Below are 25,814 nucleotides of genomic sequence, written 5' to 3'. Positions count from 1 at the left end.
ACTTACCTCAAGCGCCTGGTCCAGGGCCTTGAGGCTGGTTGCCGTCGACTTAGCAAAGTCGATCACGCCCTTATGGCATTGGAGGAGCGCGCGTGCCACCTGCACGAGCGCCGAGGGACCCGCTCCGGCCATGGGAGGGGCGTGAAGCAGCTGCGCCTAGGCAGCCGTCACCGTCGACAGCGATCGCGCCCGGCTATATCCAGCCGGCATGCTCGGCGTTGCCCCCACCCCCGTCAAGACGATGGTTCGGTTACCATTCCCCGGGGCCTCGGGGGTCGCTCCGGCTCGCGGCCCTTGGTCGGACGAGGCGTGGGTTGCCTCTTTGGCGGCCGGAATGGCAGTCTCCATGATGACCGACTCGACAGCCGGCGGAGTCGTTGCCATCGGCGACGGCTCGGCGTGTGTGCGAGTCGACGCAGGCGGGGGCCTCGTCGAAGAGGCCGCATATGGCACTGATGTCTCAGCGTCTTCCACCGCCTCGCCTAAGGGGCCACTAGCGTCGGCTCTCCCACCCGATGCGGCCATCCTCGTGCGGCACTCTCGCTCGAGCCGCACCGTCTACGCGTGCTCGGCGGCCAAGGGGACCCGCAGGGCTGCTTCGAGGGACGACTCCTTCGCGTCTGGAAGCTCAAGAGCAGCCCTGCGGAAAAAAAAGAAAACGGCACGAGCTGAGAGGACACGAGGCCACCGGGATGAAAAATATGAAGGCACGAGCCTCGCAGGAGTACTTACCCGTCCACGAGAGGAAGCTGGCGGCCTCCACGTTCAACCGCCTGCGCGCGGGCAGGTTGGCACTCGGCGGTAGGACAAACGACCGCGCCTTCTTCGCCACCGGGCTGCCGGCCGAGCCGCCAGCCGGTAGCTTGTCTCGGCGGTGTTCCTCCGCCGTCTGGCGGCGGGCCGGTTGGGTAATTGTTAGCCGACTCCCAGTTGGTGCATACCCGCCACTCGCGCGGCGACGGCCTAGGGAAGCCACCATGGAGGGCGGAGCCTCGTCCAGGACCACCAATTCATCATCGTCGTCGTCGTCGTCATCCGTCCAGTCCTTGAGCCCCTCGGGGCTGCGGCGGGCTGACCGCGCCTCGTCCGTAGGGTCACTAGCCGGCTCCTCCTCGTCGTCTTGGCCTCTGTGGCCCCCCGTGGATGTTGGCACCCCTGATTTCTTGAGGGAGACGGGTCCCTCGCTATCCGACTCGTAGTCGGCGGTGTCGGACGCCGAGTGATCCGGGCGGAACACCTGCGGGAGTGGGCCATCTGGGTTGTTCTGCCGGGTGAAGAGCTGAGGACAAACACGACCTCACGTCAGAAATTTTGTATCACAGAAGAAAAACAGCAGCAGCCGGCCAACAAGCTCACCTTCGGCGCCGGGTTATTGCGGTCGTACGACACCACGCCGAACTGCCAGTTGTCTTCATTCAGCTCGAAGTTGGTGATGTTGTACACACGCGCGGCCACCTTGCACATCGATAGCACCACCATCGACAGCTGGCACGAGTCTCTGTGGCCGCCCATGTCACAGATCCGGTGCGCCCGTGCCTTCAGAGGCGCCACCCGATACGCAATGAAGGCGACAACCACGTGTGCGCCCGTCAGGCCGACTGCGATGAAGCTGTCCAGACGGCCGATCATTGCCGACATCTCCTCGAAGTTGGGCTCAATCTTCCAGTTCGGCTCAACCGACGGCCGATTGGTGAAGGGCGGGAGGCCGACCCAGTCGCATTTCTCATCGATGTTGCGAACGTAGAAGAACGTCCGCTTCCACTTCTTGCAGGAATCTTTGAAGGTCATCCTCGGGAACGACGGACCATTTCGTCGGTAAACCACCACACCGCCGTAGGAGTAGGGCGAGCCGTCGTTCTTGTGCTTCTGGGCACGAAAATAGAAGAAGTGCCGGAAAAGGGGTGAAAGCCTAGGTACCCCTTGCACAACGCGACGAAGCAGGAGATGTACAGAACGACATTGACCCCCAGATGATACATGTGGAGGCCATAGAAAGCCAGGAAGTTGCGGAAGAAGGCGCTCACCGGCAGCCCGAAGCCAACGATGAAGTGCGCCCCAAAGATCACACGCTCGCAGTCGTGTGGCTGCGGCGAGAACTCGCCTTCCGGTACGCAGGCCTCGACCAGGTCCTCCGCATGAAGCCTCCGTGTTCGGAGGAGGTACTCGACGTGGTCCTGGGTGATGAGAGAGCCCTCTCACGAGCCGGAGGGCAGGTCCGGCATCTTCGACGGCACCAGTGACGGGCCTGAGAAGTGGAGGAGGACGAGCGCTGCGGGTGCACGGAGGGAGGTGGAGACGGAGAGGTGCTTCGAGCGCGATGAGGAAGATGGAGGAGAGCTCGAGGGAGATGGGGGAGCGGGTGAGGCAATGGCCGCAACTGCCCCCCTCACCCCCTTTTAAAGCCCGAGGGAGATCAAGGGGCGAGTGGATTGACTGTGCCATGATCTCCTCCACTCCCCCATGATCTACGTGTAATAACCGTGCACACGACCCCAACAGACGAAAACGACCGCAATAAATCAGCGCGTGGGTTGAGGCACGTCTCGCTGGGCTTGGGAAGCTGTCCCATCGCGCGGGTAGTGGGGGGCCCGCCACTCACCTCCAGCCACCACGTGGACCGACTGGCCCGTGCAGAAGCCGAGGCGTCTGGGCCGACTGCGTCCCGGCCGACTGCGGTTTCGGCCGGCTACCTCGCGGGTAAGCATTGCCCGGGCCGAGCGAAGGCCGAGGCCGCCTGCGCGGCATGGTCGGCTAGTCGAGAAGTTCCTTCAGGTCAGGGGGATGAAACCGCTGGCCCCCTCTCCTGAAACCTTTGGACCCCAACGGTTTCGAGGTCTACTGTCAGGGATACTACCCCGGGGTGTACCAAAGGCGGAGATTATCCTTCTCCAAGACAAATAGGGGGCGCCTGCCCCCAGGCCGGCTGGCGATACCCAACCCTCCTGCATGGCCGGCCGACGGTAGCTGGTCCCATCAAACCATATGCACGCCGGTTGACGGTAGCCAGCCCTTCTCTCCAGCACCTCTCTAATGGTCGGATGCGGTACGACCGGCTGGATGGCCGATCGCCAGCCGGACGGACTGCCCCGTCCCGTCCGGGCTTACAACGATATGCAGACAAGACAACTCATGACCCCAGTCATGGAAACAGTGCCCCCTGACGTGGGCTATGGCCTTAGTGGGATGATGGAGCCGTCAGCATGGCTACAGGGGGCCTAGATGACACCGATGACGGCTAGACGGCGCGGCCCTGTAGCCCTCGTTCCCCCAGCGCACGCGCCGTGGCGGCCCGGTGCATAAACCGCTGGTTTCACCGGCCACCGGGCCCCATGACAAGACCCGGTAGCCGGTGGGCCCCCCAGGCCGGCCAGAGGCTGACGGCCGGGTCCCACCGGCGATCTTATCCTCAATAATGTATAGCTCGGCTGCATTATAAAGCCTCCTCCAGCCGCCCGAGAGAGGGGCTGGCTCCCTTCGCATTAGCACCCACATACACCACACCGATACAGCTCCAGGAGCACCATTGTAATGTGATTCCAGATAGTCGCACACGAAGGACGTAGGGGTATTACCTCACGGGAGGGCCCTGAACCTGGATACACCGGCATCATGTGTTTTACGCCCAAACCCATTCCCAGACGTCGCCCGCGCCCATCGGCCCCAATCCATGAGTTAAGCCATCCTATGGCATCTGTCCCGAAAATACCACGCCACGTATCTTGTCCCTTTAAGTCACCAGGATATAGAATCCATCAGACTGAATCCACTACAACACACCCCTCTCAATGAAGAAAGCTCAATCAACTTGGCCAGAGCAAATTAATAGTTTAGAGATATTTACGAAGCTATAATGATCATGCCCATAAGAACCATATTTAGAATTCAGAGAAGACTCAAATATTTATCATGAATAATCTGAACATAAACCCACAATTCATCGGATCCCAACAAACGCATCACACAAAAGAGTTACATCGAATAGATCAAAGCAAAGATGCGATGACCATTGTATTGAAGATCAAGTGAGAGAGAGATAGCCATCTAGGTACTAACTACACACCCATATGTCTGTAGTGAACTACTCACACATCACCATGGGTGTCATTGTTTTGTCACGGAAGATGTCCTCGTGAAAGGACTGAGGTGAGGCCATCGCCGTTGTGTGTCGATGATACATCTCCATCGTATCTATAATTTCTTATTGTTTGATGCCAATATTCTACAACTTTCATATACTTGTGGAAACTTATTGTACTATTTTTGGGACTAACATATTGATCCAGTGCCCAGTGCCAGTTCCTGTTTGTTACATTTTTTTGTTTTGCAGAAAATCCATATCAAACGAAGTCCAAACAGGATAAGAACTTACGGAGATTTGTTTTGGAATATATGTGAATTTTGGGAAGTGGAATTAACAGAAGGCGGTGCTAGAGGGGCCCACAAGCCATAGGTGTTGGGGAACGTCGCATGGGAAACAAAATTTTCCTATGCACACGCAATACCTATCATGGTGATGTCCATCTACGAGAGGGGATTTCCGATCTACGTATCCTTGTAGATCGCACAACAGAAGCGTTTAAGAAACGCGGTTGATGTAGTGGAACGTCCTCACATCCCTCGATCCACCCCGTGAACCGTCCGAAGAACCATCCCGTGATCCGTCCCACGATCCGTCTTGTGATCCATCTCACGTTCCGTTCCGATCTAGTGCCAAACAGACGGCACCTCCACGTTCAGCACACGTACAGCTCGATGATGATCTCGGCATTCTTGATCCAGCAAGAGAGACAGAGAGGTAGATGAGTTTCCCGGCAACGTTTCGGCGCTCCGGAGGTTGGTGGTGATCTATCTCAGCAGGGCTCCGCCCGAGCTCCGCAGAAATACGATCTAGAGGAAAAACCATGGAGGTATGTGGTCGGGCTGCCGTGGCAAAGTTGTCTCAAATCAGCCCTAATACCTTAGTATATATAGGAGGGAGGGGAGGGACCTTGCCTTGAGCCTCAGGGAGCCCCAAGGGGTCGGCCGAAGTGGGGGAGGAGGATTCCTCCTCCAATCCTAGTCCAACTAGGATTGGAAGGTGGAGTCCTACTCTATTTTCCCACTCCCCCCTTCTTTTTCTTTGCTCTTTGATTTTCTTTCTCTCCTGCGCAGGGGCCTTCTTGGGCTTGCCCACCAGCCCACTAAGGGCTGGTGCGGCACCCCTAAGGCCTATGGGTTTCCCCCGGGTGGGCTGCCCCCCCGGTGAACATCCGGAACCCATTCGTCACTCCCGGTACATTCCCGGTAATGCCGAAAACTTTCCGGTAATCAAATGAGGTCATCCTATATATCATTCTTCGTCACCGGACTATTCCGGAAACCCTCGTGACGTCCGTGATCTCATCCGGGAATCTGAACAATATTCGATAACCAACCATGTAACTCAAATATGCATAAAACAACGCCGAACCTTAAGTGTGCACACCCTGCGGGTTCGAGAACTATGTAGACGTGACCCGAGGGACTCCTCTGTCAATATCAAATAGCGGGACCTGGATGCCCATATTGGATCCTACATATTCTCCGAAGATCCTATAGGTTGAACCTCAGTGTCAAGGATTCATATAATCCCGTATGTCATTCCCTTTGTCCTTCGGTATGTTACTTGCCCGAGATTCGATCGTCGGTATCCGCATACCTATTTCAATCTCGTTTACCGGCAAGTCTCTTTACTCGTTCCGTAATACAAGATCCCGTGACATACACTAAGTCACATTGCTTGCAAGGCTTGTGTGTGATGTTGTATTACCGAGTGGGCCCCGAGATACCTCTCCGTCACACGGAGTGACAAATCCCAGTCTTGATCCATACTAACTCAACGGACACCTTCGGAGATACATGTAGAGCATCTTTATAGTCACCCAGTTACGTTGTGACGTTTGATACACACAAGGTATTCCTCCGGTGTCAGTGAGTTATAGGATCTCATGGTCATAGGAATAAATACTTGACACGCAGAAAAACAGTAGCAAGAAAATGACACAATCAACATGCTACGTTCATTAGTTTGGGTCTAGTCCATCACATGATTCTCCTAATGATGTGATCCCGTTATCAAGTAACAACACTTTCCTATGGTCAGGAAACCTTGACCATCATTGATCAACGAGCTAGTTAACTAGAGGCTTACTAGGGATAGTGATTTGTCTATGTATCCACGCAAGTATTGTGTTTCCAATCAATACAATTGTAGCATGGATAATAAACAATTATTATGAACAAGGAAATATAAAAATAACTCATTTATTATTGCCTCTAGGGCATATTCCCAAAAATCTCCCACTTGCACTAGAGTCAATAATCTAGTTCACATCACCATGTGATTTCAATGAATCCAACACCATATAGTTCTGGGGTCTGATGACGTCTTGCTCGTGAGAGAGGTTATAGTCAACGGTTCTGAAACTTTCAGATCCTTGTGTTCTTTACAAATCTTTATGTCATCTTATAGATGCTGCTACTACGTGCTATTTGGAAATACTCCAAATATCTACTCTACTAAACGAATCCGTTTCACTACTCATAATTATTCGGATTAGTGTCAAAGCTTGCATCGATGTAACCCTTTACGATGAACTCTTTAACCACCTCCATAATCGAGAAAAATTCCTTGGTCCATTAGTTACTAAGGATAACTTTGCCTTTGATCAGTGATTCAATCCTGGATCACTCTTTGTACCTCTTAACAGACTTGCTGCAAGGCACACATTAGGTGCGGTACTCAGCATGGCATACTTTAGAGTCTACTGCCAAGGCATAGAAGACGACCTTCGTCTATTCTCCTTATTCTGCCGTGGTCGGGTTTTGAGTCTTACTCAAATTCACACCTTACAACACAATCAAGAACTCTTTCTTTGCTGATCTATTTTGAACTCCTTCAAAAACTTGTCAAGGCATGCATCTTGTTGAAACTTCTATTAAGTGTTTCGATCTATCTCCATAGATCTTGATGCTCAACGTTCAAGTAGCTCAATCCAGGTATTCCTTTGAAAAACTCCTTTCAAACAACCTTTTATGCTTCATAGAAATTCTACATTACTTCTGATCAACAATATGTCAACCACATATACTTATCATAAATTCTATAGTGCTCCCACTCACTTCTTTGGAAATACAAGTTTCTCATAAACCTTTTGCAAACCCAAAATCTTTGATCATCTCATCAAAGTGTATATTCCAACTCCGAGATGCTTGCACGAGTCCATTGAAGGATCGTTGGAGCTTGCATACTTGTTAGTATCCTTAGGGTCGACAAAACATTCTGATTGTATCACATACAATCTTTCCTCAAGGAAACCGTCGTGGAAACAATGTTTTGACTTCCTATGTGCAATATTTCACAAATAATGTAGCAACTACTAACATAATTCCAACAGACTTTTAGCATCGCTACGAGTGAGAAAGTCACATCATAGTCAACTCTTTGATCTTGTCAAAAACATCTTTGCAACAAGTTGAGCTTTTCTTAATAGTGATTTATCACCGTCATCGTCTGTCTTTCTTTTAAAGATCCATCTTTACTTAATAGTCTTACTACCATCAAGCAGTTCTTCCAAAGTCTATACTTTGTTCTCACATATGGATTCTCTCTCAGATTTCATGGACTCCAGCCATTTGTCAGAATCCGGGCCCACCATTGCTTCTCCATAACTCGTAGGTTCATTGTTTGTTCAACAACATGACCTCCAAGACAGGGTTACCGTACCACTTTGTAGTAGTATGCGACATTGTCGACCTACGAGATTTGTAGTAACTTGATCCAATGCTTAATGATCATCATCATCAGCTTCCACTTCAATTGGTGTAGGCGCCACAGGAACAACTTCATTCGCCCTGCTACACACTGTTTGAAGTGATGGTTCAATAACCTCATCAAGTTCTACCTCCCTCCCACTCAATTCTTTCGAGAGAAACCTTTCCTCGAGAAAGGACCCGTTTCTAGAAACAAACACTTTGCTTCCGGATCTAAGATAGGAGATGTATCCAACTATTTTGGATATCCTATGAAGATGCATTTATCCGCTTTGGGTTCGAACTTATGAGACTGAAACTTTTTCACATAAGCATCACAGCCCCAAACTTTCAAGAAACGATAGCTTAGGTATCTCTAAACCATAATCTATATTGTGTCATCTCAACGGAAATACGCGGTGCCCTATTTAAAGTGAATGCAATTGTCTCTAATGCATAACCCATAAATGATTGAGATAATTCGATAAGAGACATCATAGTATGCACCATATCAAATAGGTTGCGGCTATGACGTTCGGACACACCATCACACCATGGTGTTCTTGGTGGCATGAATCACGAAACAACTTCCACATTGTCTTTACTGTGTACCAAAACTCACAACTCAGATATTCATTTCTATGATCATATCGTAGACAGTTTATCCTCTTGTTACGACGAACTTCAATCTGAAACAGAATTAAACTTTTCAATATTTCAGACTTTGTGATTCATTAAGGAAATACTCCTGCATTTACTCAAATCGTCATTGAAGTAAGAACATAATGATATCCACTGCGTGCCTCAACACTCATTGGACTGCATACATCAAAATGTAGTACTTCCAACATGTTACTATCTTGTTTCATCTCAATGAAAACAAGGCCTTGCTCATGTGGTATGATTTTCATGTCACAAGTGATTCAAAATCAAGTGAGGATAAAGATCCATCAGCATGGAGCCTCTTCATGCAATTTATACCAACATGACTCAAGCGGCAGTGCCACAAGTAAGTGGTACTATCATCATTACCTTGTATCTTTTGGCACCAATATCATGAACATGTGTAACACTACGATCGAGATTCAATAAACCATTGAAGGTGATTATTCAAGCAAATAGAGTAATCATTATTCTCTTTAAATGAATAATTGTATTGCAACAAACACGATCCAATCATGTTCATGCTTAACGCAAACACCAAATAACAATTATTTAAGTTTAACACCAATCCCGATGGTAGAGGGAGCGTGCGACGTTTGATCATATCAACATTGGAAACACTTCCAACACGTATCGTCACCTTGCCTTTAGCTAGTCTCTGTTTATTCCATAGCTTTCATTTCGTGTTACTAATCACTTAGCAACCGAACCGGTATCCAATATCCTCGCGCTACTAGGAGTACTAGTAAAGTACACATCAACATCATGTATATCAAATATACTTCTTTTGACTTTGCCAGCCTTCTTATCTACCAAGCATCTAGGGTAGCTCCGCCTTAGTGATCGTTCCCCTCATAACAGAAGCACTTAGTCTCGGGTTTGGTTTTAATCTTCGGTCTCTTCATTGGTGCAACAACTGTTTTGCCGTTTCACGAAGTATCCCTTCTAGCCCTTGCCTTTCTTGAAACTTAGTGGTTTTTACTAACCATCAACTATTGATGCTCCTTCTTGATTTCTACTTTCGTAGTGTCAAACATCGCGAATCACTCAAGGATCATTGTATCTATCCTTGATATGTTTATAGTTCATCATGAAGCTCTAGCAGCTTAGTGGCAGTGACTTTGGAGAACCATCACTATCTCATCTGGAAGATTAACTCCCACTTGATTCAAGTGATTGTTGTACTCAGACAGTCTGAGAACATGCTCAACGATTTTGAGCTTTTCTCCTTTACTTTGTAGGCAAAGAATCTTGTCGGAGGTGTTATATCTCTCAACAAGGGCACGAGCATGAAATCTCAATTTCATCTCCTTGAACATCTCTTATGTTCTGCGGCGTTTTCAAAACGTCTTCGGCGCCTTGCTTCTAAGCCATTAAGTATTGCGCACTGAACTATCACGTAGTCATCAAAAAACGTGTATGTGAGATGTTCGCAACATCCACAGACGACGCTCGAGGTGCAGCACACCGAGTGCTGCATTAAGGACATAAGCCTTCTGCGCAGCAATGAGGACAATCCTCAGTTTTACGGACCAAGTCTGCAAATTTGCTACTATGAACTTTCAACTAAATTTTATCTAGGAACATATAAAATCAGTAGAGCTATAGCGCAAGCTACATCTTAATTCACAAAGACCATTAGACTATGTTCATGATAATTAGTTCAATTAATCATATTACTTAAGAACTCCCACTCAAAAATTACATCTCTCTAGTCATTTGAGTGGTACATGATCCAAATCCACTATCTCAAGTCCGATCATCACGTGAGTCGAGAATAGTTTCAGTGGTAAGCATCTCTATGCTAATCATATCAACTATATGATTCATGCTCGACCTTTTGGTCTCATGTGTTCGGAGGCCATGTCTGCACATGCTAGGCTCATCAAGCTTAACCCGAGTGTTCCGCGTGTGCAACTGTTTTGCACCCGTTGTATGTGAACGTTGAGTCTATCACACCCGATCATCACGTGGTGTCTCGAAACGATGAACTGTAGCAATGGTGCACAGTCGGGGAGAACACAATTTTGTCTTGAAATTTTAGTGAGAGATCACCTCATAATGCTACCGTCGTTATAAGCAAAATAAGGTCCATAAAAGGATTAACATCACATGCAATTCATAAGTGACATGATATGGCCATCATCATGTGCTTCTTGATCTCCATCACCAAAGTACCAGCATGATCTTCTTGTCACCGGCGCCACACCATGATCTCCATCAACGTGTCGCCATCGGGGTTGTCGTGCTACTAATGCTATTACTACTAAAGCTACTTCCTAGCAATATAGTAATCGCATCTGCAAACACAAACGTTAGTTTAAAGACAACCCTATGGCTCCTGCTGGTTGCCGTACCATCGACGTGCAAGTGCATATTAACTATTACAACATGATCATCTCATACATCCAATATATCACATCACGTCGTTGGCCATATCACATCACAAGCATACCCTGCAAAAACAAGTTAGACGTCCTCTAATTGTTGTTGCATGTTTTACGTGGTTGCCATAGGTATCTAGTAGGATCTCATCTTACTTACGCAAACACCACAACGGAGATGTATGAATTGCTATTTGACCTCTCTCCAAGGACCTCCTCGGTCCGATTCAACTAAAGTTGGAGAAACCGACACTCGCCAGTCATCTTTGAGCAACGGGGTTGCTCGTAGCGATGAAACCAGTCTCTCGTAAGCGTATGAGTAATGTCGGTTCGAGCCGCTTCGATCCAACAATACCGCGGAATCAAGAAAAGACTAGGGAGGGCAGAAAATCACACATCACCGCACACAAAAACTTTTGTGTTCTACTCGAGATAACATCTACGCATGAACCTAGCTCATGATGCCACTGTTGGGGAACGTCGCATGGGAAACAAAATTTTCCTACGCACACGCAATACCTATCATGGTGATGTCCATCTACACGAGGGGATTTCCGATCTACGTACCCTCACGTCCCTCGATCTGCCCCGTGAACCGTCCCGCGATCCGTCCCACGATCCCTCTTGCGATCCATCTCACGATCCGTTCCGATCTAGTGTTGAACAGACGACACCTCCACGTTCAGCACACGTACAACTCGACGATGATCTCGGCCTTCGTGATCCAGAAAGATAGACGGAGAGGTAGATGAGTTCCCCGGCAGCGTGACGACGCTCCGGAGGTTGGTGGTGATCTATCTCAGTAGGGCTCCGCCCGAGCTCCGCAAAAATACGATCTAGAGGAAAAACCGTGGAGGTATGTGGTCGGGCTGCCGTGGCAAAGTTGTCTCAAATCAGCCCTAATACCTCAGTATATATAGGAGGGAGGGGAGGGACCTTGCCTTGAGGCTCAAGGAGCCCCAAGGGATCGGCCGAAGTGGGGGGAGGAGGATTCCTCCTCCAATCCTAGTCCAACTAGGATTGGAAGGTGGAGTCCTTCTCTATTTTCCCACTCCCCCCCTTTTTTTTGTTTTCTCTTTGATTTTCTTTCTCTCCTGCGCAGGGGCCTTCTTGGGCTTGCCCACCAGCCCACTAAGGGCTGGTGCGGCACCCCTAAGGCCTATGGGCTTCCCCCGGATGGGCTGCCCCCCGGTGAACATCCAGAACCCATTCGTCACTCCCGGTACATTCCCGGTAATGACGAAAACTTTCCAGTAATCAAATGAGGTCATCCTATATATCATTCTTCGTCTGTGGACCATTCCGGAAATCCTCGTGACGTCCGTGATCTCATCCGGGACTCCGAACAACATTCAATAACCAACCATATAACTCAAATACGCATAAAACAACGCCGAACCTTAAGTGTGCAGACCCTGCGGGTTCGAGAACTATGTAGACATGAACCGAGGGACTCCTCGGTCAATATCCAATAGCGGTACCTGGATGCCCATATTGGATCCTACATATTCTCCAAAGATCTTATCGGTTCAACCTCAGTGTTAAGGATTCATACGTATGTCATTCCCTTTGTCCTTCGGTGGGCCCCGAGATACCTCTCCGTCACACAGAGTGACAAATCCCAGTCTTGATCCATACTAACTCAACGGACACCTTCGGAGATACCTGTAGAGCATCTTTATAGTCACCCAGTTACGTTGTGACGTTTGATACACACAAGGTATTCCTCCGATGTGAGTGAGTTATATGATCTCATGGTCATAGGAATAAATACTTGACACGCAGAAATACCGTAGCAACAAAATGACACGATCAACATGCTACGTTCATTAGTTTGGGTCTAGTCCATCACATGATTCTCCTAATGACGGGATCCCGTTATCAAGTAACAACACTTGCCTATGGTCAGGAAACCTTGACCATCTTTGATCAACGAGCTAGTCAACTAGAGGCTTACTAGGGATAGTGATTTGTCTATGTATCCACACAAGTATTGTGTTTCCAATCAATACAATTATAGCATGGATAATAAACGATTATTATGAATGAGGAAATATAATAATAACTAATTAATTCTTGCCTCTAGGGCATATTTCCAACAATAGGGGCGTGACCTGGGGGTAGGGGGCGCCTTGGTGGCTTGTGGTCACCCCGTAAGGTGGTTGGTGCCCTTCTTTCACCGCAAGAAAGCTATTTTTGGATAAAATTTTAAAATTTCAACCTAACCGGGGTTACAGATCTCCAGGAATATAAGAAATGGTGAAATTACAGAATCTGGAACGCAGGAGAAGTAGAAACAAAAAGAAACAGAGAGAGAGAGATCCAATCTCGGAGGGGCTCTCGCCCCTCCGCCGCCATGGAGGACAAGGACGAGAGGGGAAACCCTCCTCCCATCTAGGGGGAGGCCAAGGAAGAAGAATAAGGAGGGGGCTCTCTCCCCCTCTCTCCTGGTGGCACCGAAACGCCGCCGGGGCCATCATCGTGAAGACGATCTACACCAACAACTTCGCCACCGTCATCACCAACTATCCCCTTATACGCAGCGGTGTAAAACCCCTTCTCCCCACTGTAATCACTACTTAAACATGATGCTCAACACTATATATTATTTCCCAATGATGTATGGCTATCCTATGATGTTTGAGTAGATCCGGTTTGTTCTATGGGTTGATTGATGATCATGATTGGTTTGAGTTGCATGTTTATTATTGGTGATGTCCTATGGTGTTCTCCGTGTCGCGCAAGCGTGAGGGATCCCCGCTGTAGGGTTTGCAATATGTTTATGATTCACTTATGGTGGGTGGTGTGAGTGACAGAAGCACATACCCGAGTAACTAGGTTGTTTGTGTACGTGAATGAAAAGGGCTTGATACCTTATAATGCTATGGTTGGGTTTTACCTTAATGATCATTAGTAGTTGCGGATGCTTGCTAGAGTGCCAATGATAAGTGCATATGATCCAAGTAGAAAAAGTATGTTAGCTTATGCCTCTCCCTCATATAAAATTGCAATAATGATTATCGGTCTAGTTATCGATTGCTTGGGAACAAATAACCTTCTTGTGACAAAAACATCTCTACAAAGACCAACATAGTTGTTTCTTTATCTTAGCAGGCCTTAGTTTTTATTTACGTGTTCTTTATTATCTTGCAAACCTATCCTATCACGCCTACAAAGTACTTCTAGTTTCATACTTGTTCTAGGTAAAGCGAACGTTAAGCGTGCGTAGAGTTGTATCGGTGGTCGATAGAACTTGAGGGAATATTTGTTCTACCTTTAGCTCCTTGTTGATTTTGACACTCTTACTTATCGAGAAATGCTACAATTGATACCTTATACTTGTGGGTTATCAAGACCTTTTTCTGGCGTCGTTTCCGGGGAGCAATAGCATGGGGTGAATATTCTCGTGTGTGCTTGTTTGTTTTATCAGTAAGTAGATTTTATTTGCTGCTTAGCTTGTTTCTATCTTATGATATGGGTAGGAAACGCAAAATACCAAAAAAAAAGATATACTTGCTGCTCCGAAAGTTGAGGAACCACCAGTGTTCTGTACCACCGAAGAATATTACTTGGGTCATCTTCGATCCATTTGTGCTCGTGCTGAAACCCCAACTAGCTTAGTTGAGGGAAAATTATCAAATGAACATGCTTATTATGTGCGACACCGCTTATCTCAAAAAGGGAAACTTTTATGGCATCATTTAATACTTTGCAATGTTATGCTTGAAATTTATGCGAAATTTATGATTTTACTTGTTGTTCTGAAGACCCTAAAAAACACCTACCTTATCAATGTGAGTTTGAGGATAATGTAATCGTATCTACTTATGCCAAGGGTGTTTATAATTACTTTGATATTGAGGAAATTGAAGAATTTGTTGCTTTTAAGGGTGCCTATGAAATTGTTTCTTTGATTGAAAAGTATGATGCTACTCTTTACAAATCTGAAAGTTTTGCCATACTTAAATATTGCTATGAAAACTATGCTTCTAATGCTTATGTTAAGCCATATATTGAGGACTCCTCCGCTGTCCAAGAGGAGATTAATATTTTGCAGGAATCTATGGAAGAAGAAATTGATGACACTATGAGCTCATTGGATGAAAAAGATGAGGAGGAGAGCAAAGAACAAAAGGAGGAAGAGCGGATTAGCTACAGCCCACCTTCTAATAAGAGTAACTCTTCAACTCATAGATTGTTTAATTTCCCTTCATGCTTACCGAAGGATGAATGCTATGATAATTGCTATGATCCCTTGGATTCGTTTGAAATATCCCTTTTTGATGGACTTGATGCTTGCTATGCTTGTGGCCATGATGTCAATATGAATGATGCTTATGGAGATGAAATAGCTATAGTTCCTTATGTTAAACGTGAAATTGTTGCTATTGCACCCAAACATGATAGTCCTATTTTCTTTTTGAATTCTCCCAACTATACTATATTGGAGAAGTTTGCACTTATTAAGGATTATATAGATGGGTTGCCTTTTACCATTACACATGATGATTTTGATAGATATAATATGCATGTGCTTGCTGCTCCTACTTGCAATTATTACGAGAGAGGAACTACATCTCTGCCTCTCTATGTTTCCAATACGATAAAATTGCAAGAAATTGTTTATACTATGCATTGGCCGTTACTTTGTGTGCAACAATTGTTATTTTATGACATGCCGATGTATAGGAAGAGAGTTAGACTTCGTTGTTGTGTGATATATGTTACTTTGTGCTCACTACTAAATTACAAATCATTGTTAATTAAAATTGGCTTTGATATACCTTGGGATCCGGGTCGATCCATTACTTGAGCACTTTATGCCTAGCTTAATGGCTTTAAAGAAACCACTGCCAGTGAGACAACCCAGAATTTCTAGATTGTCATTTTATTCTGTTGTGTGCTTTCATATAGTTTAGAAACAAAAATAAAATAAAAAGGGGAACCTAAAACTTTTTCAAAAAGAGAAGTGAAAGTAAGAAGGACGACCACCGTTGAAGTGGGGGAGCTCCTTGAACTTTATCCATGCCCATGGAAACTTTGAGAATCTTAATTACAGAAACTTTTCAACAAAAATAATTATCCCCTTGTATAAATCCATTGTATTATAAAAATAATGTGCCAAGATTTTCCTTTAGGATGATCAGATTGCTTTTTTGGTGTGTGCAATGCAAAAACAGAAACTTTGGCTGTAGTGCGTGAATTTACATTTTTTACTGGAAAGTCAAAACTTTCTGAAATTCTTAAACAGTACTGCTATGCATTTTTTTTATTTTGTCCTAAATTTTCAGAATATTTAGAGTTACATAAGTATGGTTAATGTACAGATTACTACAGACTGTCCTATTTTTGACAGATTCTATTTTTGATGCATGGTTTTGCTCGTTTTGATGAAAATATCGATTGTATCGGTGGTATAAGCCATGGAAAAGTTACATTACAGAAGATACAATGCAAAAACAAAAAATGAATTGGTTGGCAACAATACTTAAAGTTTTAATTTGCTTTATTATTACTAACGGATCTCACGAGAGTTTTGTTAAGTTTTGTGTTATTAAAGTTTTCAAGTTTTGGGCGAGATCATGATGGATGAATGAATAAGGAGTGGAAAGAGACTAAGCTTGGGGATGCCCGAGACACCCCAAGGTAATATTCATGGACTCCCAAGCAAATAAGCTTGGGGATGCCCCAGAAGGCATCCCCTCTTTCTTCTAACAACCATCGGTAATTTTACTTGGAGCTATATTTTTATTCGTCACATGATATGCGTAAATCTTGGAGCGTCGTGTGCCTTTTAGTTTTCTTTTAATAATGCACTATGCTGGTATGAGAAAGTCCTTGGTTGATTTATAGATGGCTCTTTGCACCTCACTTATATCTTTTGAGTATGGCTTTATATAATGCTTCATGTGCTTCACGTATATCATTTGATGTTTGAATTGCATGTTTCTCTACACATAGAAAACCGCCATTTGTAGAATGCTCTTTTGCTTCACTTATATTTGTTAGAGTGTGGGCATATATTTTGTATAAATAATTAAACTCTCATGCTTTGCTTATATCTATTTAGGGAGTTAACACGAGTAGGCTATTCACATTGTTAGTCATAAAACCCTACAAAAAACCTATAGATCACTGAATATGATATATTTTATTCCTTGTAATAGTTTTGCGATATAAAGATGGTGATATTAGAGTCATGCTAGTGAGTAATTTTGGATTGGTATAAATATTTGTGTTAAAGTTTGTGATTCCCGTAGCATGCAGGTATGGTGAACCGTTATGTGAAGAAGTTGGAGCATGATTTATTTATTGATTGTCATCCTTCATGTGGAGGTTGGGATCGCGTGATGGTTAATTCCTACCAACCCTTCCCCTAGGAGCATGCGTGTAGTACCTTGTTTCAATGACTAATAAAGTTTTGCAATAAGTATGTGAGTTCTTTATGACTAATGTTGAGTCCATGGATTATACACACTCTCATCCTTCCGCCATTGCAAGCCTCTCTAGTACCGCGCAATTTTCGCCCGTGCAATACACAGACCATATATCCTTCCTCAAAACAGCCACCATACCTAGCTATTATGGCATTTCCATAGCCATTCCGAGATATATTCCCATGCAACTTCCACCATTTCATTTATTTTGACACGCACCATCATTGCATATTGCTTTGACTAATCGTAAGATAGCTAGCATGATGTTTTCACGGCTTGTCCATTTTTTGATGTCATTGCTATGCTAGATCATTGCACATCCCGGTACACCATCGGAAGCATTCATATAGAGTCATATTTTGTTCTAGTATCGAGTTGTAATTCTTGAGTTGTAAGTAAATAAAAGTGTGACGGTCATCATTATTAGAGCATTGTCCCATGTGAGGAAAGGATGATGGAGGCTATGATTCCCTGAGAAGTTGGGACGAGTCTCCGGACTTTATGAAAAATAAAAGAGGCCAAAGAAAGCCCAAATAAAAAAAGAGGCCGAAGTAGCCCACCAAAAAAAACAAAAAAAAAACAAAAAAAGAGAGAAAAGAGAGAAGGAGCAATGCTACTATCCTTTACCACACTTGTGCTTGAGAGTAGCACCATGTTTTTCATATATAGAGTCTCATATGTTGTCACTTTCATATACTAGTTGGAATTTTTCATTATAGAACTTGGCTTGCATATTCCAATGATGGGCTTCCTCAAATTGCCCTAGGTCTTCGTGAGCAAGCAAGTTGGATGCACACCCACTTAGTTTCTTTTGAGCATTCATACACTTATAGCTCTAGTGCATCCATTGCATGGCAATCCCTACTCACTCACATTGATATCTATTGATGGGCATCTCCATAGCCCGTTGATACGCCAAGTTGATGTGAGACTATTGCCTTGTTTTGTCTTCTCCACAACCACCATATTCTATTCCACCTATAGTGCTATATCCGTGGCTCACGCTCATGTATTGCGTGAAAGTTGAAAAAGTTTGAGAATACTAAAGTATGAAACAATTGCTTCGCTAAAACCGAGGTTGTGCATGATTTAATACTTTGTGTGATAAAGATGGAGCATAAATAGACTATATGATTTTGTAGGGATAACTTTCTTTTAGCCATGAAATTTTGAGAAGACATGATTGATTTATTAGTATTCTTGAAGTATTATTGTCTTAATGTAAAATGGTAGACTATTGCTTTGAATCACTCGTGTCTTAATATTCATGCCATGATTAGATTATATGATCAAGATTATGCTAGGTAGCATTCCACATAAAAAATATCTTTTTATCATTTTCCTACTCGAGGACGAGCATGAATTATTCTTGGGGATGCTGATACGTCTCCATTGTATCTATAATTTTTGATTGTTTCATACCAATATTCTACAACTTTCATATACTTTTGGCAACTTTTTATACTATTTTTGGGACTAACATATTGATCCAGTGCCCACTGACAGTTCCTATTTGTTGCATGTTTTTTGTTTCACAGAAAAACCATATCTAACGAAGTCCAAACGTGATAAAAACTTACGAAGATTGTTTTTGGCATATATGTGAATTTTGGGAAGTGGGATCAACAGAAGGCGGTGCCCGAGGGCCCCAGAAGCCATAGGAGGGCGACCTGGGTGGTAGGGGGCGCCCTGGTGGCTTGTGGTCACCCCGTAAGGCAGTTGGTGCCTTTCTTTCAACGCAAGAAGGATAATTTCCAGATAAAATCGTGTTAAAATTTCAGCCCAATCGGAGTTACGGGTCTCCGAGAATATAAGAAACGGTGAAACGCGAGAATCTGGAACACACAAGAATGTAGAAACAAAAAGAAACAGAGAGAGAGAGAGAGAGAGAGAGAGAGATCCAATCTTGGAGGGTCTCTCGCCCCTCCACCGCCATGGAGGCCAAGGAACAGAGGGGAAACCCTCCTCCCATCTAGGGGGGAGGCCATGGAAGAAGAAGAAGTAGGAGGGCTCTCTCCCCCTCTCTCCCGGTGGCACCAGAACACCGTCGGGGCCATCATCGTGACGTCGATCTACACCAAAAACTTCACCGCCGTCATCACCAACTCTCTCCCCTTTTATGCAGCAGTGTAACACCCCTTCTCCCTGATGTAATCTCTACTTAAACATGGTGCTCAACGCTATATATTATTTCCCAATGATGTATGGCTATCCTATGATGTTTGAGTAGATCCGTTATGTCCTATGGGTTGATTGATGATCATGATTGGTTTGAGTTGCATGTTTTATTATTGGTGCTATCCTATGGTGCTCTCCGTGTCGTGCAAGCGTGAGGTATCCACACTGTAGGGTTTGCAATATGTTTATGATTCACTTATGGTGGGTGGCGTGAGTGACACAAGCAAAGACCCGAGTAAGTAGGTTGTTTGCGTATGGGAATAAAGAGGACTTGATACCTTATAATTCTATGGTTGGGTTTTACCTTAATGATATTTAGTAGTTGAGGATGCTTTCTAGAGTTCCAATCATAATTCCATATGGTCCAAGTAGAGAAAGTATGTTAGCTTATGCCTCTTCCTCATATAAAATTGCAATGATGATTACCGGTATAGTTAGTGATTGCCTCGGGACAAATAACCTTCTTGTGACAAAAATATCTCTACTAAGACCAACTTAGTTGTTTCTTTATCTTAGCAGCCCTTAATTTTTATTTACATGTTCTTTATTATATTGCAAACCTATCCTATCACACCTACAAAGTACTTCTAGTTTCATACTTGTTCTAGGTAAAGCGAACGTTGAGCGTGCATAGAGTTGTATCGGTGGTCGATAGAACTTGAGGGAATATTTGGTCTACCTTTAGATACTCATTGGGTTTGACACTCTTACTTATCGATAAAGGCTACAATTGATCCCCTATACTTGTGGGTTATCAGTCGACTCGAAGGGGTTGATCAAGAACGAGAGACGGATTTACCAAGGTTCGCCCCCTCCAATGGAGGTAAAATCCTACGTCCTGCTTTGATGTCCATATATTGATGGATATCTCGATTACAAGGATGTGGAATAACTAACCTAGATCTCGAGAGTTTCTTTCTTGATCCTTCCGGCTCGAGGGTTCCCCTTTATATATAGGTATAGGCCTCGAGTTTGCAACAGAGTCCACGTCAATAAAAGCCCGTGACCTATTACAATTCTATGTCATCTTGTTTCCCAAGTCTTGAAACTTGTGGCGTCTTCCACCTCGTGGGCCTTGAGTCGCCATCTTCGGGTACTGGGCCGCCAGGCGACTCACTTGGTAAGTCTTCTTACTGTCCTTCTGTCCTTTCTACAACCTGTTGAGTATATACTTCTTGACTCGCCTACAGTCTAACCCGATCCAAACGGCGGGTTATACCGCGAGGTTGTTGGGGAATGTTGCATGGGAAACAAAACATTTCCTACGCTCACCAAGATCAATCTAGGAGATGAACATCTGTGAGATGAGAAATTTGCATCTACATACCCTTGTAGATTGCTAAGAGGAAGCATTAAGAAACGTGGTTGATGTAGTCAAACATCTTCGCGATCCAATCACGATCCGTAGCAAACTCCCAATCAAGTGCCGAGCAGACGGAACCTCCGCGTTCACCACACATATGGCTTTGATGACGCCTTCACCTCCTCGATCCAACAATCGATGGTGAAGTAGTATCCCGAGTTCTCCAAGAGCACGACGGTGTGGTGAGGTGGTGGTGGTGAAAACTCAGCAGGGCTTCGCCGTGCGATTACGAGAGGAGAAGAACTACGAACGAGAGGAGGAGGAGCTCTGTGGCACATTGTGGTGCGGCTGCCCTCTCTCTACCTCTCCATATATATAGGGGGAAGGGAGGAGGCGAGGGCACCCCAGGGTTTCCCCTAGGGGCCGGTGACCAACGGGGTGGCGGCCAGGGTTTGGGTGCCCCCCCCGAAGGTGCCTTGTCACCCAAGTTTAGGGTGGCCAATAGAACTAGGGGGTTTGGCCAGGGTTTGCGTACCCCCTCCAAAGGTGCCTTCCACCCAAGTTTAGGGTGGCGGACGGCCCTAGGGGGTGTGGCCCCCTCATAGCCTAAATGGGCTGGGTTTTGGCGGCGCCCAACCCCCTAGTGGGCTGGTGCGCCCGCTCTCCTTTGCCCATGAGGCCCCCCAACACTTGCCAAGCCCCCCCAAACCCCTTTCGGTACTTCGTCGAATCCCAGGTAAACCCAAGAACACTTCCGGACTCCAATGCCCTTCGTAATATATATATATATATATATATATATATATATATATATATATATATGACCTCTGGATCATTCCGGAGTTCCTCGTCACGCCCGAGATCTCATCCGAGACTCCGATCAACCTTCGGCCACCAACATAATAACTAGACTATACTTATATCGTCACTAAACGTTAAATATGTAGACCCTGCGGGTTCGAGAACTACGTAGATATGACCGAGACACCTCTACTACCAATAATCAATAGAAGGACCTGGATGTCCATATTGGTTCCTACATATTCTACGAAGATCTTTCTCGTTCAAACCTCGATGTCCAGGATTCAGTTAATCCCGTGCATAGTTCCCTTTATTCATCGGTATGTTACTTGCCCGAGATTCGATCGTGGGCATCTCCATACCTAGTTCAATCTCGTTACCGGGAAGTCTATTTAGTCGTTCCGTAATACAAGATGTCGTGGCTAACTCTTTAGTCACATTGCTTGCAAGATCATTATGATGTTGTATTACGGAGTGGGCCCTGAGATACGTCTCTGTCACACGGAGTAACAAATCCCAGTCTTTATCTATGCCAACTCCACACACAGCCTTGAAGATACGTGTAGAGCATCTTTATAGTCACCCACTTACGTTGCAACGTTTGATTCACACAAGGTATTCCTGTGGTGTGAGTGAGTTACATGATGTCATGGTCATAGGAACACATAATTGACATGCGAAAAACAATAGCAATAAACTGACACGATCATATTCTACATTTGTAGTTTGGGTCTTGTCCATGACATCATTCTCCTAATGAAGCGATCCCATAATCAAATGACAAACAATGTCTATGGCTAGGAAACCTCGATCGTCTTTGATCAACGAGCTAGTCCATTAGAGGCTCACTAGGGACACATTGTTGTCTATGTACCCACACATGTATTTGAGTTTCTAATTAATACAATTCCAGCATGGATAATAAATGATTATCATGAAGAAGGAAATATGATAATAACTAATTTATTATTGTCTCTAGGCCATATTTCCAACAGTCCCCCACTTGCACTAGATTCAATAATCTAGTTCACATCACCATGTGATTAACGCCAAATAAGCTCTCGGGTTCGATCATGTTTTTCTTGTGAGAGAGGTTTTAGTCAACGGGTCTGCAACATTCAAATCCGTATGTACTTTACAAATCACTGTGTCATACTATAGATGCTGCTACCATGCTCCATTTGGAATTATTCCAAATGACTACTCCACCATACAAATCCGGTTTGCTACTCAGAGTCATCCAGATTGGTGTCAAAGCTTGCACCGACGTAACCCTTTACGACAAACTCTTTTATCACCTCCATAACTGAGGAACATTTCCTTAGTCCTCTAGTTACTAAGGATAACTTCGACCGCTGTACATTGATCCATTCTTGGATCACTCTTGTACCCCTTGATAGACTCATGGCAAGGCACACACGAGGTGCGGTACACAACATGACATACTATAGAGCCTACGACTAAGGCATAGGGGACGACCTTCTTCCTTTATCTTTATTCTGTCGTGGAGGGCTTTGAGTCTTACTCAAACTCACACCTTACAATACACTCAAGAACTCCTTCTTTGACTGATCCATTTTGAACTCCTTCCAAATCTTGCAAGGTGTGTCTTTATTGAAAGTTTTATCACGCGTCCTGATCTATCTCAATAGATCTTGAGGCCCAATATTTTAAGTAGTTTCATCCAGGTTTTCCTTTGAATAAATCCTTCCAAAAAACCCTTCATGGTTTCCAGAAATTCTACATCATTACCGATCAACAATATGGCAACCACATATACTTATCAGAAATTATGTAGTGCTCCCACTCACTTTCTTGTAAATACAAGCTTCTCCATAAACTTGTATAAACCCGAACGCTTTGATCACGTCATCAAAGTGTTGATTCCAACTCCGAGATGCTTTCACAATTCCATACTTTGTTAGCATTCTCTGGATCAACAAAACCTTCTAGTTGTATCATATACAACTCTTCCTTAAGGAAACCTTTAAGGAACACTATTTTGACATCCATCAGCCAAATTTCATAATCGAAAAATGCAACTATTGCTAACATGATTCCGATAGACCTAAGCATCTGTACGGGTGTGAAAGTCTCATCATAGTCAACTCCTTGAACTTGTGAAAAACCTTTCACCACAAGTCAAGCTTTATAGACGGTGGTATTACCGTCCGTGTTTTTCTTCTTCTTAAAGATCCATTTATTTTGAATGGCCTTTCGCCCTTCAAGTAATACTTCCAAAGTAAATACTTTGTTTTCATACATGGATCCTATCTCGGATTTCATGGCCTCTAACCATTTGTTGGTATCCAAGCCCACCACCGCTTCTCCATAGCTCGTAGGTTCATTGTTGTCCGCCAACATGACCTCTAAGATAGGGTTACCGTACTACTCAGGAGTAGTGCATAACCCTGTCGACCTTCGAGGTTTGGTTGTAACTTGATCCAAAGCTTCATGATCACCATCATAAGCCTCCTCTTCAACTGGTGTAGGCACCATAGGAACATCTTCCTGCGCCCTGCTACTCTTTGGTTGAAGTTATGGTTCAATAACCTCTTGAAGTTCCACCATCATCCCACTCAATTATTTCGAGAGTAACTCTTTCTCGAGAAATGACTCGTTCTTAACAACAAACACTTTTCATTCGGATCTGAGATAGGAGGTATAGCCAACTGTTTCCTTTGGGTATCCTATGAAGATGCATTTATACGCTTTGGGTACAAGCTTATGACTCGTTCTTAACAACATAAGCATCGCAACCCCAAACTTTAAGAAACAGCGGCTCGGGTTTCTTGCCAAACCATAGTTCATTCGATGTCATCTCAACGGAATTATATGTGCCTTATTTAAAGTGATTGTTGTTGTCTCTAATGCATAACCCCAAAATGATAGTGGCAAATTGGTAAGAGACATCATAGTATGCACCATATCCAATAGGGCACGAATACGACGTAGGGACACACCATCACACTATGGCGTTCTAGGTGGCATAAATTGTGAAAAAATTTCCACGTTGTCTTAAAATTATACCAAACTCGTAACTCAGATATTCACGTCCACGATCACATCATAGACATTTCATCCTCTTTTCACGATGATCTAGAACTTCACTCTGAAATTGCTTGAACTTTTCAACATTTCAGACTTGTGTTTCATCAAGTAAATATACCCGTATCTACTCAAATCATCTCGTAAGAACATAACGATATCCACTCCATGCTTCGGCACTCATTGGACTGCATGCATCAAAATTTATTATTTCCAATAAGTTACTTGCCCATTCCATCTCACTCGAAACGAGGCCTTTAGTCATCTTTCCCATGTGGCATGGTGTGCATGTCTCAAGCGATTCAAAATCAAGTGAGTCCAAAAGATCCATCAACATGGAGTTTCTTCATGCGTTTTACACCAATTAGCATGGTTCACATGTCTCAAACGATTCAAAATCGAGTGAATCCAAATACGCATAAGCATGGAGTTTCTTCACGTGTTTTATACTAATATGACCTAAGCGGCAGTGCCACAAGTAAGTGGTACTATGATTACTAACTTTGTATCTTTTTGCATAAATACTATGAACGTGTGTATCACTACGATTGAGATTCAATAAATCATTCACATTGGATGCATGATCATGAAAGATGTTATTCCTGTAAACATAATAACCCATTATTCTATAACTTACATGAATAATCGTCTCGCAATAAGAAAAATCAATATGATGTTCATGCTCAACGCAGACACCAAATAACATTTATTTTGGTTTACCACTAATCTCGAAGGTAGATGGAGCGTGCGATGGTGATCACATCAACCTTGGAAACTTCCAACACACATCGACACCTCTCCCTTAGCTAGTCTTTGTTTATTCTGCAACTCCTGTTTTGAGTCACTAATATTAGCAACTAAACTGGTATCGGATACCCAAGCGCTACAACGAGCACTAGTAAGGCACACGTCAATAACATGTATATCAAATATACCTTTGTTGACATTGCCAGCCTTCTTATCTACCAAGTAACTGAGGAAGTTCCGCTTCCAGTGACCACTCCCCTCATAACAGAAGCACTCAGTCTCGGGTTTGGGTTCAACCTTGGGTTTCTTCACTGGAGCGACAACTGGCTTGTCATCCTCGAAGTTTCCCTTCTTGATCTTACCCTTCTCCAAAATAATGGTTTTACTAACCATCAATGCTCCTTCTTGATTTCTACCTTCCTTGTGTCAAATATCGTGAATAGCTGAGGGATCATCTTCTCCATGCCTGATATGCTATAGTTC

The sequence above is a fragment of the Hordeum vulgare genome, chromosome 2H (assembly GCF_904849725.1).
Source record: "Hordeum vulgare subsp. vulgare chromosome 2H, MorexV3_pseudomolecules_assembly, whole genome shotgun sequence".
NCBI lineage: Eukaryota > Viridiplantae > Streptophyta > Magnoliopsida > Poales > Poaceae > Hordeum > Hordeum vulgare.
The sequence above is the reverse complement of the archived record's forward strand: the minus strand, read 5'-3'. Positions refer to the sequence as shown.